The sequence below is a fragment of the Callithrix jacchus genome, chromosome 7, assembly GCF_049354715.1.
Source record: "Callithrix jacchus isolate 240 chromosome 7, calJac240_pri, whole genome shotgun sequence".
NCBI classification, from domain to species: domain Eukaryota; kingdom Metazoa; phylum Chordata; class Mammalia; order Primates; family Cebidae; genus Callithrix; species Callithrix jacchus.
In genome coordinates, this window is record NC_133508.1 from 148,160,828 (window position 1) to 148,175,881 (window position 15,054).

The 15,054-nt window shown below is 45.7% G+C and overlaps 1 long non-coding RNA gene across 1 annotated transcript in view; it reads right to left on the reverse strand.

The window, feature by feature from the left end:
* Window positions 1–15,054, reverse strand: part of LOC128928243 (uncharacterized) — a 75,590-nt gene that overhangs the window by 44,231 nt on the left and 16,305 nt on the right. The window contains exon 4 of the long non-coding RNA XR_008473090.2: window positions 6,023–6,195. This is a non-coding gene — a long non-coding RNA (uncharacterized LOC128928243). The remainder of the gene's footprint in view (window positions 1–6,022; window positions 6,196–15,054) is intronic.

Consider the following 15,054-nt stretch of genomic DNA (forward strand, 5'->3'; position numbering starts at 1 on the left):
TGGATCTGGGATCCTTCCACTTCCACTACTCGGTGATGTCTGCCGGGCAGGGTCTTCGGTGAGGTGCATACTCCAGCTAGTCTCAACTGCGTTACAAGTAGTTTCTGAAACTGCCTTACTCAAGTGCTCATCAAGCCGCAAGTGAACAGCTACCTCCTGCCTTGAGCCCAATGCCTGGATTATTCATCATTTTTGGCTTTCTGATCCTCTTTGTGGATCCAGACAGCTACTGCTCCTTCCACAGCCACCTTAGTTTGCCATGTCATCCTCCCAGTCACCCCCTCCCCACTCCTGGCCCCTTTCTCTTTTTGGTTGGGCGCCTCTCCCTGTTCTCCAGGCCCCTCCTTTCACCCTGGAATGAGTCTCTGGGGCATGGTTCCAGGCTTCTCTTGCTTCTAATCAATTCCTTTCCCCCTTATCCCAGCAGCCTCACATTCATCCTGTTGGCTCCAATCCATTTTACTGAGCTTTCCTTAAAATATCTCCTTCCTTTTTATCTATCTCTGTTCCATCCCCGGGGAAGTGTGGTCTTTAGTAGGTCCTTGTTCCTCGTGTCTCCTGGGGCTCTCTTTCCTTCCTCATGATGGCTATCCACCTTGTCCTGGCTCCACCCTGCAGCTATGAGAATACATACCACTGATGGAGTGTGGAATATGTGCCAGGCACCATGTCAACGCTTTGCCTGCAGTTTTTCATTTCATTCCCTCACAATAACCCCTTGACAGCAAATACGATCACCCCCTTTTAGAGTGAAAAAACTGAGGGAGAACCACAGAAGTTGAGTAATTTGCCCAAAGCAAATTACAGTCTGTGGGAGGAGGAATTCCAACCCAGCTCTCTCATGCTCCCTGCTCACCCTGCCTCATACACACCTCAAGTCAGCAGATATTTATGAAAAGCCTACTGCATACAAAGCACTGTGGGTAATAGTTATATGGGAAGGAAACAAAGAGAAAGAAAACAAAGAGCATCACCTAGTATAGGAGACATGCATACATATGTGTAACACTACATGGAAAACCTAAGGGTTAAACATAAGCACAGTTTCTGAGCACTTAGGAGAGAGAGTGGCCTACCATAAGAGATGGGAAACTCCCTACAGGAGACTATTGCTTCCTTGAATCAAAAACCTAAAGATGGAACAAGAGGACATTTCAGGAATAATGCTGCAGTCACCACAGGAAAGCAGGGATTGTTGCAGAGCATCTGAGATGAGCTCTGCATCGGATTCCTGATCACCTTGATGTTGGACAAGGAATCCAACATCTTGAGGCCTCAGGTTTCTAATCTGCAATTGGAGGAGGCATAGTACCTGCATTGGAGGAGTGTCGGGAGAATTAACTGAGATAGCACATTTTGAGTAAAGAACTGAGCATCGTAAATGGTATGTTTTATGTGCTCAGTGATTATCAGTCCTGTAACCTGTCTTCTTGCCTCAAAGTTTACAGTGAAAAATAGCATTTATTGGATATCTTCTTAGAGTGAAGTGGCTTCTCATGGGTTAATCCATTCAATTCTCAGAATGAAGCTGTAAGTTTTGTTTGGTGTAGTTGGTTGTCATCATTTTAACAAATGAGGGAGCCCAGGCCCAGAGGGCTCAGCAATTTGCTCAAGGTCATCTGGTTAAGAGAGCCTTCATCAGGACTCCAGTGGCTCTGCCTGGCTCTGCAAGGCCATGTATTTTCCCTCTGCGTGAGTCACCAAAAAGTCCTGGAGTGGAGTGACCAAGTGGAAGTGGAGGCATCAAGATCCAGGGGGACCTCCAAGTACATCAGGCCCCAAGATGTGGGCCTGCGGAAGGAGAGAGCCTAGTGGACTACTTTAAGGCAATGCTGGGCATTCGCCCAGGGACCCTGTGAATACTGAGCTGTTTTTCTGCTCACAGTGGGGACAGGCAACCAGAACATCTGGTTTTCCCTGAAAATGTCTACAATTCCACAAAAAATCTGCCCAATCTGCATGTGGTAAAGATAGGAGGATGTTGTCTATCCTTGCTACAGGGTAATAGGAGGACACTGGGAGTTGGCATCTTGCTGTAATAGACACAGGATTCAAAGATAGATAGATATGGACTCAAATCTCAGCCCCAAGCCTTGGAAGCTGGGTGACCCTGCATGAAGCACTTCTGACTGGCCCTTGCTTTTCTGTCTCTAAACACAGATGATCATAATCATACCAGTCTCCACTGACCAAACAGTGGTCATTAGATCCAATGAATCAACACATGGGAGTACACTTTACAGACTCAGTTATAACCGGGCATTAGTTGTCAAATGAATGAGTCAGATATTTGGGAGAGTTCACTGCCTGAGGAAGGAAATCCACCCAATCCCCTGCCTGAGAGCCGAGAGCAGCCAGCTCCAAGACACCTCCAGGGGGCGCTTGAAGCCCTCTGGCACTGAGTTTTTTCTTCTCCAACTCCCTAACCCCACATGTTTATGGTCCACACCACATCCAGTTCTCACGGTTCAGAAAGTCCTCCAAGCCAGGCCATCTGACCCCTTTAATGACACCCCCACAGCTGTTACCCACGCACAGAGCAGACGCGGAATCACTGCTTATTGACTGAATCAGCAATGGGGTATCTGCTCCTGCCCTGCTTGCTTTCCTTCGCAGAGCCTCCTCCTATCAATATATTCCCCCTCACGTGGAATCCATCCCTCACGCAGGCCTTTCAGCAGGAAACTTCCCCTGGGCCGCTGGCCAGTGTTTCCTTTCAGAGCTTCATCATTTCCAAGGTGGCTGAGGTTGTAGATTTCAAAGCAAGGCCAGAGAATGTCAGCTTCAGGCTGGTTTTCACTGCTTCTGCCAACCCTGCTGTTTACCCTCACATGTCCCTGAAAAGCTTTGGCCGGAACCAGATGCCAATAGGCTAAGGTCCCTGTTGCCTGGCCCTTCACCGCATCCAAACCAGCAAACCAGGGGCTTCCCTGGGGCCGAGTGACCTTCTCTGGGAAGTGGGCCAGAGCTCAGCAAAGTGCTGCCTCTTCAGCCACCGTGGCTGTGTGAGGCCTGGGCTGAATCCCAAAGAACGAGGGCCCAGCTCTATGGCAGAGAATCTCAGTAGGGGCAGGGCTACAGGGACCTCCAAAGTCAGCAAGCTCAACCTTGTCATTGTCCAGAGGAGGATATTAAGGCTCAAAGAGGCTCGGCAATGCGAATAAGGCAGCAATCTGGGAGCAGAGATGTGCTAGGCCATGGCCCTTTTTCCCAGCCCTGGGCTCTTTACACCACCCAACAGCTCCTAGTTCCTGGACTAGAAGATTCCAAAGTCCAGCTTCCACTTCTTTCCTTTTGAGTTGCTCTTTGGCTTTCCCAGGGAATAAGATGGCTGTTTATCTATTTATTTATTTTTTTGAGACGGAGTCTCCCTCTGTGGCCAGGCTGGAGTGCGGTGGCACACCTCTGCTCACTACAACCTCTGCCTCCCTGGTTCAAATGATTCTCCTGCCTCAGCCTCCTGAGTAGCTGGGACTAAAGGCGCATGCCACCATGCCCAGCTAATTTCTGTATTTTTAGTAGAGATGGCATTTCGCCATGTTGTATTTTTAATAGAGATGGAGTTTCGACATGTTGAACAGGATGGTCTCTATCTCTTGACCTCGTGATCCGCCTGCCTTGGCCTCCCAAAGTGCTGGGATTACAGGCATGAGCCACTGTGCTCGGCCTGTTTAATTTATTCATGCTTCCAATTTTGGATTAAGAGGGACTGGAAAGAGCAGTGGATATAAGAGAAATACTGTTACTGTCCCTGTTTTATAGATAGGGACACGGAGACTTGGAGATATCAAGTATCTTGCCTGAAGTCCCACAGCTAGTACACGGTGGTGCTGGAACTGCAGTGCAGGCCACTGGCTGTATCACATTACGCTGCCAACACTACACACCTGCTGAATTACCCCTCACCCAGAGAAGCATTTGCTGCTCCTCCTAGAGGTTAGGCTGGAGCGAGGAAAACTCAGTCTGTCTCCTACCTGGGGTTGGGTAACAAGCAGTGACTAGTTTAGTAGGACGTAGACAAAGAGAAATCCCCAAGGAGGCAGAGAGACTCCAAGATTTGAGCAGCTCACCATAGGGATCCAGCCACTTTCTCTAGATGGTCACAGATGAGGATTCTAGCAGCAATTGTAAATGACAGGAACTTTCCTTCTCCTGGTGCCACTGTTATCTGAGCCTCAGTTCTACTTATTTTTTAACCAATACAACTGGGAAGTCAGATGAGCTGTCCAAGATGCCTTCCTCAGCAATAGCCAACAAGTATTTATACAGCAGCCTCAGCGCCCACCATCCCTCTGCTGGAGAGGAATGGGCAACAAGGTCCTTGCTTTAAGGTCTTAGATTAGTTGAGAAAATACATTTTGAGAGTACATAAACTGGCCCTTGATTGCAGGTTCAAGTGGCCTTTCTACCCATCAGAGTCCATAAGGGGAACGAGAGTTAGGGGAATGGCTTCTTCCCATTCCATCCTCCAGTTTCCTCCCATTCCAGGCCTGTTTCACCTCCCTGATTCCTCAACCCTCAAAGACTTCAAGAGGTTACTCGAGCCTTCACACACTTCACATCTTTCTGCAGCAGGACTCTACGGGGTCCAGAGAAGCCTGGGGAGAGGTGGCCCCACATGCTTCACCCAGAACCGCATTCCCTCAGAACGAGTCCCCGAACTGACAGCACAGTGGGCATCCACTCCTCACTTCCATTCTCAGAAAGACACCCACTTCAGCCATTATCCCAGGCACGCAGTCCCCCGACCAGGAGGGGAGAGAGCTGGGGAGGAGAAAGAACTACACTCTGAACACTCGCTTCATTCTTCCACTTACTGCTCACAGTGGCACCACCAGTTTATAAAAAAGGAAAGCAAGTCTGAAGTGACTTACCCAAGGTCCTGTGACATATAGGTGGCAAAACCAGGACACAAAGGCAAATCTGACTCCAAACCTGCCTCCTAACCACTCAGATATCAGATCTGGCATTCACCCATTTATAGCCAGCAAGTTAGCCTTTTATCCAACTCCAAATGGGGGTTTCAGCCCAGGCTAAGGAGAGCCTCAAGCTCCTTTAGTGAAGTCTAGGCATTCTTTGAAGCAAACGGCCCCATCCATCCACCATGGCAGGCCTGGGCTCCCATGGCTCCTCTCTAACACGTAGACTCGGCTGTCTCTGCTACTTGAAACACTTTGCTGGGAAGAGATCCCTCCAGCCTTCTCCCTGAGCCATTGCATGCTAACACTCAGCCTCATCCCTCCTTCTTTCCCCATGCAGGAGGGAGTGACTTTGCCAGTCCAGAGGTCTGAGGTCTCAGATAGTCTTGCCAGATGACATCTGGGGCCTCATAGCTCTTGCTGGAGAGGCCGAACATGCCCACACCCCTCAGAATGTTTGCAGCTTGGCAGGACTGAGTGACCCAGTTTCCCCAGCGGAGCTCAGTTGGCTAGCAGGCTGAGCAGGGTTTGGCATCTGCACGGCTCTCCTGCCCTCTGCTGGCTACCAGGCAGGAGGCTCACCGGGGCAGGCAATCCCACGCTGGGTTCACTGCGGGAAGTGACTCTCAGGCCAGTAAATGTTTGCTGAATTCATTGAATGAATGAGTATACTGTGTACAGTTCTAGGCTCTAGGGCCTAAAGTGGCGGAAGAGACAGGAACTACTTTGGGAAAAGAGTGAATTCTGCTGAGCAGGGCCTGGGTTCCCATCAGGCTTCCCCCTTTGCTTTCTTCCTGCCTCTCTGAATGACCCGCCCTCCCCTCCCTCACAGGCCTTCTCCTCCCTCACAGCATGCTGCCATTTTAGGATGAATTGGATAGTCCTAGGCCCAGATCAACTAGTTTCATCACTACCTGCCTCATTACATTTCTTCTACCGCACTCCCATGGAGTGTTCTCAGATCTCTCTTTGAACGCCTCCAATGGCAGGCACTCACTATCAAGCAGCCCTTTCCACTTTCCGAGGGCTATAATCAAAAGAACGCTTTTCCTTCTTCACACTAAATCGGCCCTGACACTTCCACTTGGAGACCCAGTTCTTACCTGTTGATCACTCAGAAGTTCGACCAGACCACCCCGTGACAGCCTTTCAACTCCTTCACGAGGCAGTGATACTCCTGAGACTCCCTTCTCTCTGCGCAGACACACTGGGCTCTCTACTTCCTGAGACCTTCAAAGTCTGGAAGACTCCAACAATGGCTCTCAGTGGTGGAATTCTGAAAGATGAAGGTATTTTCAGTCTGAAGACCTTCTGAAAGGCAACTTTCTACCTACTCCAGGAGAAGGTCTAAATCACAAAATGGGATAATCCTTTGGTCACAGTTTGCACAGTGTTTTAGATTTAGAATTTACAAAGCTCTTTCATAGGCCACCATCCCAGTGAGTAAAAATATTTTCTTCTGAATTTTAGGGATGAAAACAGCAAGGCCTCATAGAGGAAAAATGCTTTACTGGTGATCCTACAGGAAGAAAAGCTAAATGGTACTCAGACCCAATCTTCTGATTCCAAATCTACCGTTGTTTCTACGAAAGCATTGCTGCTTCTGCCTTTTGAGAACCTAAAAAGGAAAGAACAAAAGGGGGCAGATAACAAGGATTGAACACTTACTGTATGCCAGACATTGTTCTAAGGACTTAATATTAACTTCATGTTCAAAATGACCTTGTAAGATATGTACACTTACTATTATTCTAATTTTATTTTCCAGGATTAGTAAATTCAAAATCCAGCACACTAACCGGTGCAATTCGGCCCGGAACTGACACTTAGCCATGCCACCATGGCTCTCCATGCTTGCCTAAGTTTATACATCCATCCATCTTTGTTTCTCTTCTTGCCTCTCATTTATCTGACCAGTGATAATGTGGAGAAAGGTAAAGAAGAGTTTCCCCAGGGGTGGGAGTTGCGAGACTTTCCTTTCTTCCAAGGCAGTGAACCAGAGGCTGATTCAAATCCTGGCTCTGTCACTTTTCAGCAAGTGACCTTGGGCCAAGTTATTCAACGTCCCTTCTCTCCTAGGGTTCACCATCTGTAAAATGGAGGCACCACCAACACCGACTTCATTGGGTTTCTGTACCTTATGAGTTCATGTTTTTGTAAAGTGCTTAGAGAAGTGAATTTCTATTATTCAATTTGGACCTTCAGCTGTTTGGGGTGACTGGGGCAAAGTCTAGAGGGTGGGAAAAAGCAGGCACTGTCCTGTGGGAACACAGAAGGAAAGGGCCCTGGAGCCCAGATGGAGGATGGGCTGGGGGAGGAGGGGTGGAAAGAGAAACTGATGGATAACTGGAATGACTGTTGGTGGGATCTGACCCTTTCATGGAGTCACAGTTTCCCTAAGTTAAAAGTATCTTTCTAGGGCATCCAATCCAGCCAAGCGGTGGAGCAAGCACGAGTCTCCAGTCTCATCTAGAAGCCTTGGAAGATGAAGAATTCTGTTTCCTAGGACCAGGGGCACAGTGCATTAAAATAAATGACACTTGGCAGGCTGGAGTTGAGGGAGGTTCTCACTGGCCTCTTGAAGAAACTAGACGGCAGGGATATAGGTGGGTCCAGATGCCTTTACACCTGGTCTTAATTTGGTCTCATATTCTGTTCTCAGGAACAATACAAATCTGTAGAACTGTATGAGTTCCAAGCTGATGGCACACTGATAATAATAGCTAACACTTATGAGGGATTCCCATGCACTAGATGCAATTCTGAATGCTCACTTGTGGTAACCTCATTTAATTTTTACATCTTTGCTTTAATGGTATTAGCCCCACTTTATTCAGGAGGAAAAGGATGCACTGGGATGTTAAAACATTTGATCATCATCTTGCAGCAAGTCGTGATCCAAATCAGAGGATGAGAACAAGACCCTCTGACTCCAGGACCAGTAAGAGCTTTGTAAATTCTAAAAATTATTATAGGCAAACCACTTGAGTTCAGGAGTTCAAGACCAGCCTGGCCAACATGGTGAAACCCTGTCTTTACTAAAAATACAAAAATTAGCTGGGCGTGGTGGTGGGCACCTGTAATCCCAGTTACTCGGGAGGCTGAAGTATGAGAATCACTTGAACCAGGGAGGCGGAGGTTGCAGTCGGCTGAGATCGTGCCACGGCACTCCAAAAAAAGAAAAAAACAACAAAACAAGCAAACAAAAGCCAGTGATTACTCTCATTTCAGAAATAATTGAAGTTGTGCATTAAAGAATATTCATTTTGAAAATGAGTCTTTAAAGGCTTCAGAGAGGCAGATTTTTCTTGTAGCTTGCGGCAGCATTTTCTCAGAACCAGATAGGGCCACCAGTAGCATCCTTCATCCCTCTAGTGCATATCTGGGTGCTTGTTCCATTCAGGCATGGCATTAGGTTCTGGGAATGTTGCACAGGGTGACACATACTCAGTCACTGCCCTGATGAGGTTTTGCAACCTGGTGAGGCAGATAGATACTGGTCGAACAGTCGTATCAACATATAATCCACAACCACAATAAATGCTATGAAGGAAGAGTTCAGAATGCTCTAAGAGAGCATGATAGGTAGCAGGGACTGCCCTAGACTGGGGTGCAGGGTTGGGGAGGGATGTATCAGGAAAAATTTTGCCTCTAGGTTTTTATATAAAAGAATGTCTTTGGGCTGGGTGAAGTGCACTTTGAGAGGCTGAGGCAGGAGAATTGCTTGAGTCCAGGAGATTGAGACCAGTGTGGGAAACTAGTAAGACCCTGTCTCTACAAAAAAAAAAAATTAATTATTCAGATGTGGTGGCACATGCCTATAGTCCCAGCTACTTGGGAGGCTGAGGTGGAAGGATCACTTGAGCCCAGGAGGTTGAGGCTGCAGTGGGCTATGATCAGCCACTGCACTCCAGCCTAGGTGACAGAGTTAGATCCTGTATCTTAAAAAAAATCCTTTTCTAAGGTTATTTCTGAGTTAGTGCAAATAATGGACATGGACTCAAGTTTTGCTTAAAGATTCAATACATAGACACAGGAAAGCTTCACCAAGAAACTTCTAAGACTGCACAGTCGTGGGGCAAAGAGGGTGAAAAATGCTTCTGGGGTGTTCATAGTGAGCTGGCATGAAGGAATGATCCCAGGACCTACAGTGCTCTGGCCCTCCTTTCTAGAAATCACAAACCCTACACATTCACGGCATGCCCCGCAGATCCCAGCTTTTAGTGGTAGACTGATGTTAGGAGCCCTGGCTCTGGAGCCAGATGGACACATGTGGTAAATTCCTTAATTTCTAGAGTCTTCAGTTTCTATAAAATGGGTTGGTAATAATATCTGCTTCCAGGGTTAATGTGAGACATAAATGATATAAGACACAGGGAAGTACCTGAGAATTACGTGGGTTGCAGCAAGCGTTGAATCAATGTTAGCTAGCATAGCCTCCAACTCCAACTATGAACAGGTAGGATAGGGAGGCGAGTCTGTATTGATCTCAAGATATAACACGGAATTTCATTTTTGTCTAAGTAAACCATTGCTTGTTTCCACAGCATTGTTAGTTTCTTTTCTTCCTTCCTTTCCTATTTACCGGCCAGTTTACATTATCTAACTCTATAAACTTTCATGGGAAAAGGTCACATGGCAAAAAAATTGCTTGATATTTCCTATGTGAAAAGACAAAGGAATCAATATGGAAATTGGATTCTGTTCAGTATTCCCAATGGTTATTTATAAAATTTACCCAGAGGGAGAGACAGAATTCTAAATATAAAAACCACATAGAAATTTCCATTTAGGGAGCCCCAAAGTACTTTATTTTTAATGTATTATTATGATTACAGAGAGTATTGTTAAATTTCAGATGCTGTGGTAACGCTGTGGGGGTGGCAAGAAAACCTCCAAGTGAATTTCGCCCACAGCATCTCTGGGGCCCAGGGGAAGAGGGGGTCTTCATGAGTGGCTCTCAGAGCTCACCCACACTCTAAGAAGCCTCCTTGGTGGTGGCTCCTGGCACTGCACTTTAGAAATGCCTTTCTCTCTCCCCAAAGTGGAAATGAATCTATAAAGAAAAATATGGCCCTGAGAGGGATTCCTGCCTAGGTGTGTCCTGTGTGTGTGTGTGAAAGCTGCATCCAGATTCCTGACCCTCTGAGTGCAGGAAAGCAGCTCCTGCTCCCCTAGTCTCTAAGAGAACACATTATCACTCATTTCCCTCCCTTGACAATGGCTGGAATGCTGCCTCTCCAGGCAAAAGTAATTGCTAACCGTAATTATACTTGACATTTGGACAACACTTTAGTTAAATGCACATAGCACCCTGTGAGAACAAGAAGGATCCCCGCTCTGCTTCGTGGAGGGGAAAGGCCAGGTGGGGAAGAGGACCTCAGATGCAGCTCGGATCAGAGAGGCACCGTTTCCAGGCCCTACTCCCACTCCCTGCCCAGCACTGCAAGCTCTGGGCAGCTATTAATAACAAGGATGTTAGTTTTCTTCTCCTTTAGAAAGGCAATGAGGTGAAGGTCCCCAAAGCATTTCTTCTGCTACAGCAATGGTAATGCAAACAGTACACTGAGCCCTCTCTGCATCAATCCGAAGCCCTAGGTAACTGATTACCGAGCACCTTTTGAGCTCTGACTATACATATATCTGTACTTCACCTGTGCTGAACATCACTGGGAAAAGGCAGGTCTCCATTCATTCCCTCAAGGAGCTCATAACCTAGATGTACTGGAATAGGGCAAAATAGCTGCCATGAAATAATCAGAGAATAAGTCAACACGGAGAGAACAACGTGGAATGAAGTTTGCCGAAGACTGAATGAAGAAAGGACTTGTTGCTTCAGCTCCTGGGAGTGCTGTGAGTGGACAGCCAGCAGCTGTCAGCTGCTTGGGGAGTTCCTCAACTGCAGACAGCTGCCTTGCCCAGGCTCATGCTCCTTTCCATGGTGTCCCATCCAATGACTGGACAACACAGAAATATAAAGGCTTGGCCATCTTAGCCCATTGTGGGACAACTCTGAAGGAACATTCTAACTCCAGAGCTCCCCACTGAGTCACCTGAGGCTGTGTTGGGCCTGTATTGAAGCTCCACTTTTTCTCCTTCCCAATTCTATTCCTTCTCTTCCCTATCACAGGTGTCCAGCTCAAAGTAACCCCTTAAGAAATAACCTGCATGCTAAGCTCTGCCTCAGAGTTTACTTCCCAGGGAACCCAATATTAGAAATTTAGATAAATGGGCTTCAGTTAGGGGCCCACTCTAGAATTAGGGAAGTGGGATGTGGAACCAACATGAAAAGAGAAGAAAAAATAGGGCTTTGTAGCAGATTATTTTCAGAGAGAGAAAAGTCAAAGATAAAAAGTTTTAGCCTGCAACATGGAGAAACCTGTTTTTACAAAATATACAAAAATTAGATGGGCGTGGTAGCACGTGCCTGTGATCCTAGCTACCTGGGGTTTGAGGTGGGAGGATGGCTGGAGCCCGGGAGGCGGAGGTCACAGTGAGCGGAGATGGCGCCACTGCACTCCAGCCTGGGTGACAGAGCAAGACCTCATCTCAAAAAAAAAGTTTTCGTCTATGTTTTTTTAAAAAAGTTATTATATAATAATAATAACAGGATGGAGGGTTTCGTGATAAATTCTTTAGACTTGAGTTTGAGTTGACAACAAAACTTCCAAGTGGAGGTATCTTGGGAGCAATTGTGTATATAAAATAAGTCAATTTGGGAGCTATATCGGATTTTTTTTCCAAAAAGGGCTGCAACAACATCTCCTATCCCATGTGTTCTTCTATACTGTGAACTGGCCACTGCCCTCATCTAGAAGTGGAGTCTAATTCCTCCCACCCCCCTTGAATCTGGACCAGTTGAGACTGCTTCGACTACTTGAGTACAGTAGAGTAGATGTTGCATGACTTCTGAAAAGCTAGGTCAGAAAAGGCCATGCAACTTCTGCCTGGCTCTCTTGAAACGAAGCCATATGTCATGTAAGAAGTCTGACTACCCCAAGACTACCCTGCTGGAGAGGCTGTGTACAGCAGATGACAGCTGGCATCAACTGCTAACCATGCATCTTATTTATCTTAGCACAGACAAAATAAAAAAGCCCCAACCAACATCTGACTACAACAATGTGGGAGACCTCAAGTGTGAACCACCCAGCAGAGCCCTTCCCAGATTTCTGACCCATGATTGTTTTAAGCCACTAAGCACTGGAGCAATTTGTTATGTAGCAATAGTAAGGGGAAGAGGGTCATTAGCAGAAGAAAGAATAGGATCTCATCATTCTGTCCTGCACAACTTCCTGTTTTCCAGTCTTGTTCTACCCCACCCACCCTGCCCTGCTTTACCTACCCTACCCTATCACCATCTACCTTCCACATAGCCATCAGGGATCCTTCTTAAGTAGTCAGCGAATTTGATCAAATCACTTTTCTTGAAAACCTTCCATGGTCCCTAATGGTCTGTAAAAGTCCTCAGGTTTCAATGTGCATCCGAAACCATCTATGTGATGCACAGTGTGCATCAGTAACCATCTGTATGATTTTTGTATCAACTTGACTGAGCCACAGGGTGTCCAGACATCTGGTCAAACATTATTCTGAGTATGTCTGTGAGGGTGTTTCTGGGTAAGACTAACATTTGGCTGGGGGCAGTGACTCACACCTGTAATCCCAGCACTTTGGGAGGCCAAGGCGGATGGATCACTTGAGCCTAAGAGTTCGAAACAAGCCTGGCCAACATGAGGAAACCCCGTCTCTACAAAAAATACAAAAATTAGCCAGGTAGGCATGGTGGCAGGTGCCTGTAATCCCAGCTACTCGAGAGGCTGAGGCACAAGAATCACTTAGACCTGGGAGGAAGAGGTTGCAGTGAACTGAGATCATACCACTGCACTCCAGCCTGGGTGACAGAGTGAGGCTCTGTCTCAAAACAAACAGCCAAACAAACATCTAACATTTGACCTGGTAGACTGAGTAAAACAGGGCAAACCTCATCTAATCAACTGAATGTCTGAATAGAAGAGAAGGGCTAAGTAAAGGAAACTCCTTCTGCTTGACTACTTGAGCTGCACACATGTCTTTTCCTGCCTAAACTAAAAAATGGGTTCTTGTTGGGTCTCAAGCCTGCCAACTTTCAGAATGGAACTAAGCTGGGGTCAGGTGCGGTGGCTCATGCCTGAAATCCCAGCCCTTTGGGAAGCCAAGGAGGATGGATCGCCTGAGGTCAGGAGTTCGAGACCAGCCTGACTAATATGGAGAAACCCCGTCTCTACTAAAAACACAAAAAATTAGATGGGCGTGGTAGTACATGCTTGTAATCCCAGTTACTCAGGAGGCTGAGGTAGGAGAATTGCTTGAATCCGGAAGGCAGGAGTTGGGGTGACCTGAGATTGTGCCATTGCACTCCAGCTTGGGCAACAAGAGTGAAACTCCATCTCAAAACAGAAAGAAAGAAAGAAACGAACATTATTAGCTCTTCTGAGTTTCAAACTAGCTGACTGCAGATCTTGGGTCCTCTCAGCTTCTATGATTGTGTGAGCCAATTCCTTATAATAAATCATATACATATATATACACACACACACAGAGTCATGAGCCACATAATGACATTTTGGTCAATGATGAACACTGTCTTATAGGACAATGGTCCTATAAGATCATAATACTATATTTTGCTATACCATCTCTAAGTTTAAATATGTTAGATACACAAATACTGTGTTACAATTGCCTACAATTTAGTACATTAACATGCTGTACAGGTGTGTAGCCTAAGAGAATAGACTATCCATGTAGCCTAGGTATGTAGTAGACTATGCTATCTGGGTTTATTTAAATATAGTCTATGATGTTTGCAGAATGATGAAATCATCTAATGATGCTTTTCTCAGAATGTACCCCTTTTGTTAAGTGACACATAGGGTCCATGAATTTGCTTTTTAAAACAAGATCCCAAAAACAAAACAAAAACGATAAATAAATAGAAATAAAATAAAATGAAAAAACAACAAGATCCTCAGGTGATTTTGATTTTGATTCTGATGCCAGTTGACAAACCTTAACCTACAGAATACAGTCCTTCACAACCCAGTATTCCACACCCCCTTGTGTTAAACATAAAAATTTTGACATCACCCTCAAGAGGACAATGGCTTTGCTGCAGAACCTCTGGAGCGTCTATATTTACCTATATTTATCCAGCTTTCCTAGTTTGAGCTTTAATTTCTGTAATTTGTATTATGAAAACAATGATTTTATTCTCATTCTTGATATATAAATATATAAAATTGAGTCTATAAATTAATATTTTATGTAATGTGGTTTTAAATATGCATGTGAGTAAAATGTGTAAGTTAAATAGTAACAGTAGGAATACATTTTTCTATGTAATCCCCCTTCAGATACACATTGTTCCTGTCACTATCCCCCTTCCATGCCCCCAGAGAATGGAAGACTCTGCCTTACTGTGTTGAAAACCACTACTTTAGCCAGTGAGGGCTCCCTGGAGATCCCGTTTGTGCTGTTCTTTCTGCCTGGAAGACTTTTTGTTTCTTTGACAAATATTTGTTGGAAATTTAGCACATGGCAGGCCTGGTGCTTTGCAATGTACACCCGCTCCCAAAGCGAAGTAATTGATTCTTTCTGAGGACCACAGGCCCTGAGTGTGCACTTCTGTAACAGCCTCACCACTTCATGAGATAGTTAGCTGACTCCTTCACGACATGGTGCAGCCTCTTAGGTCAGGGACTACATCTTGTTCATTTTTGTATCCCGTCACTGGCACAGTGCCCAATACCCAGTAGGAACTCAGTTAATGTTGATGAATGAGTTAATAAACCAATGATGATAGTTTATTGGTCTGGCACAGCACAGATGATCAATAAATATGGGTTGAAATAAAATTGAATTGAAAGTGCAGGTCACAGAAACAAGGGCAGAAAGAATTTAAAGGAAGAGGAGTTGTGACACTGTCAAGATACCAAAAGATCAAGGAGGATAAGCACTGGGTGAAAAAGAAAAAGAAAACATTGCATTTGACAAAACTGAATATGAAGTCCTAGCATGAGCAGCACTGGACAAAACATTTATCACAAAACCAACAAGATCAGTATTTCATTGTCCTCAGAGTGTTCATGGTACC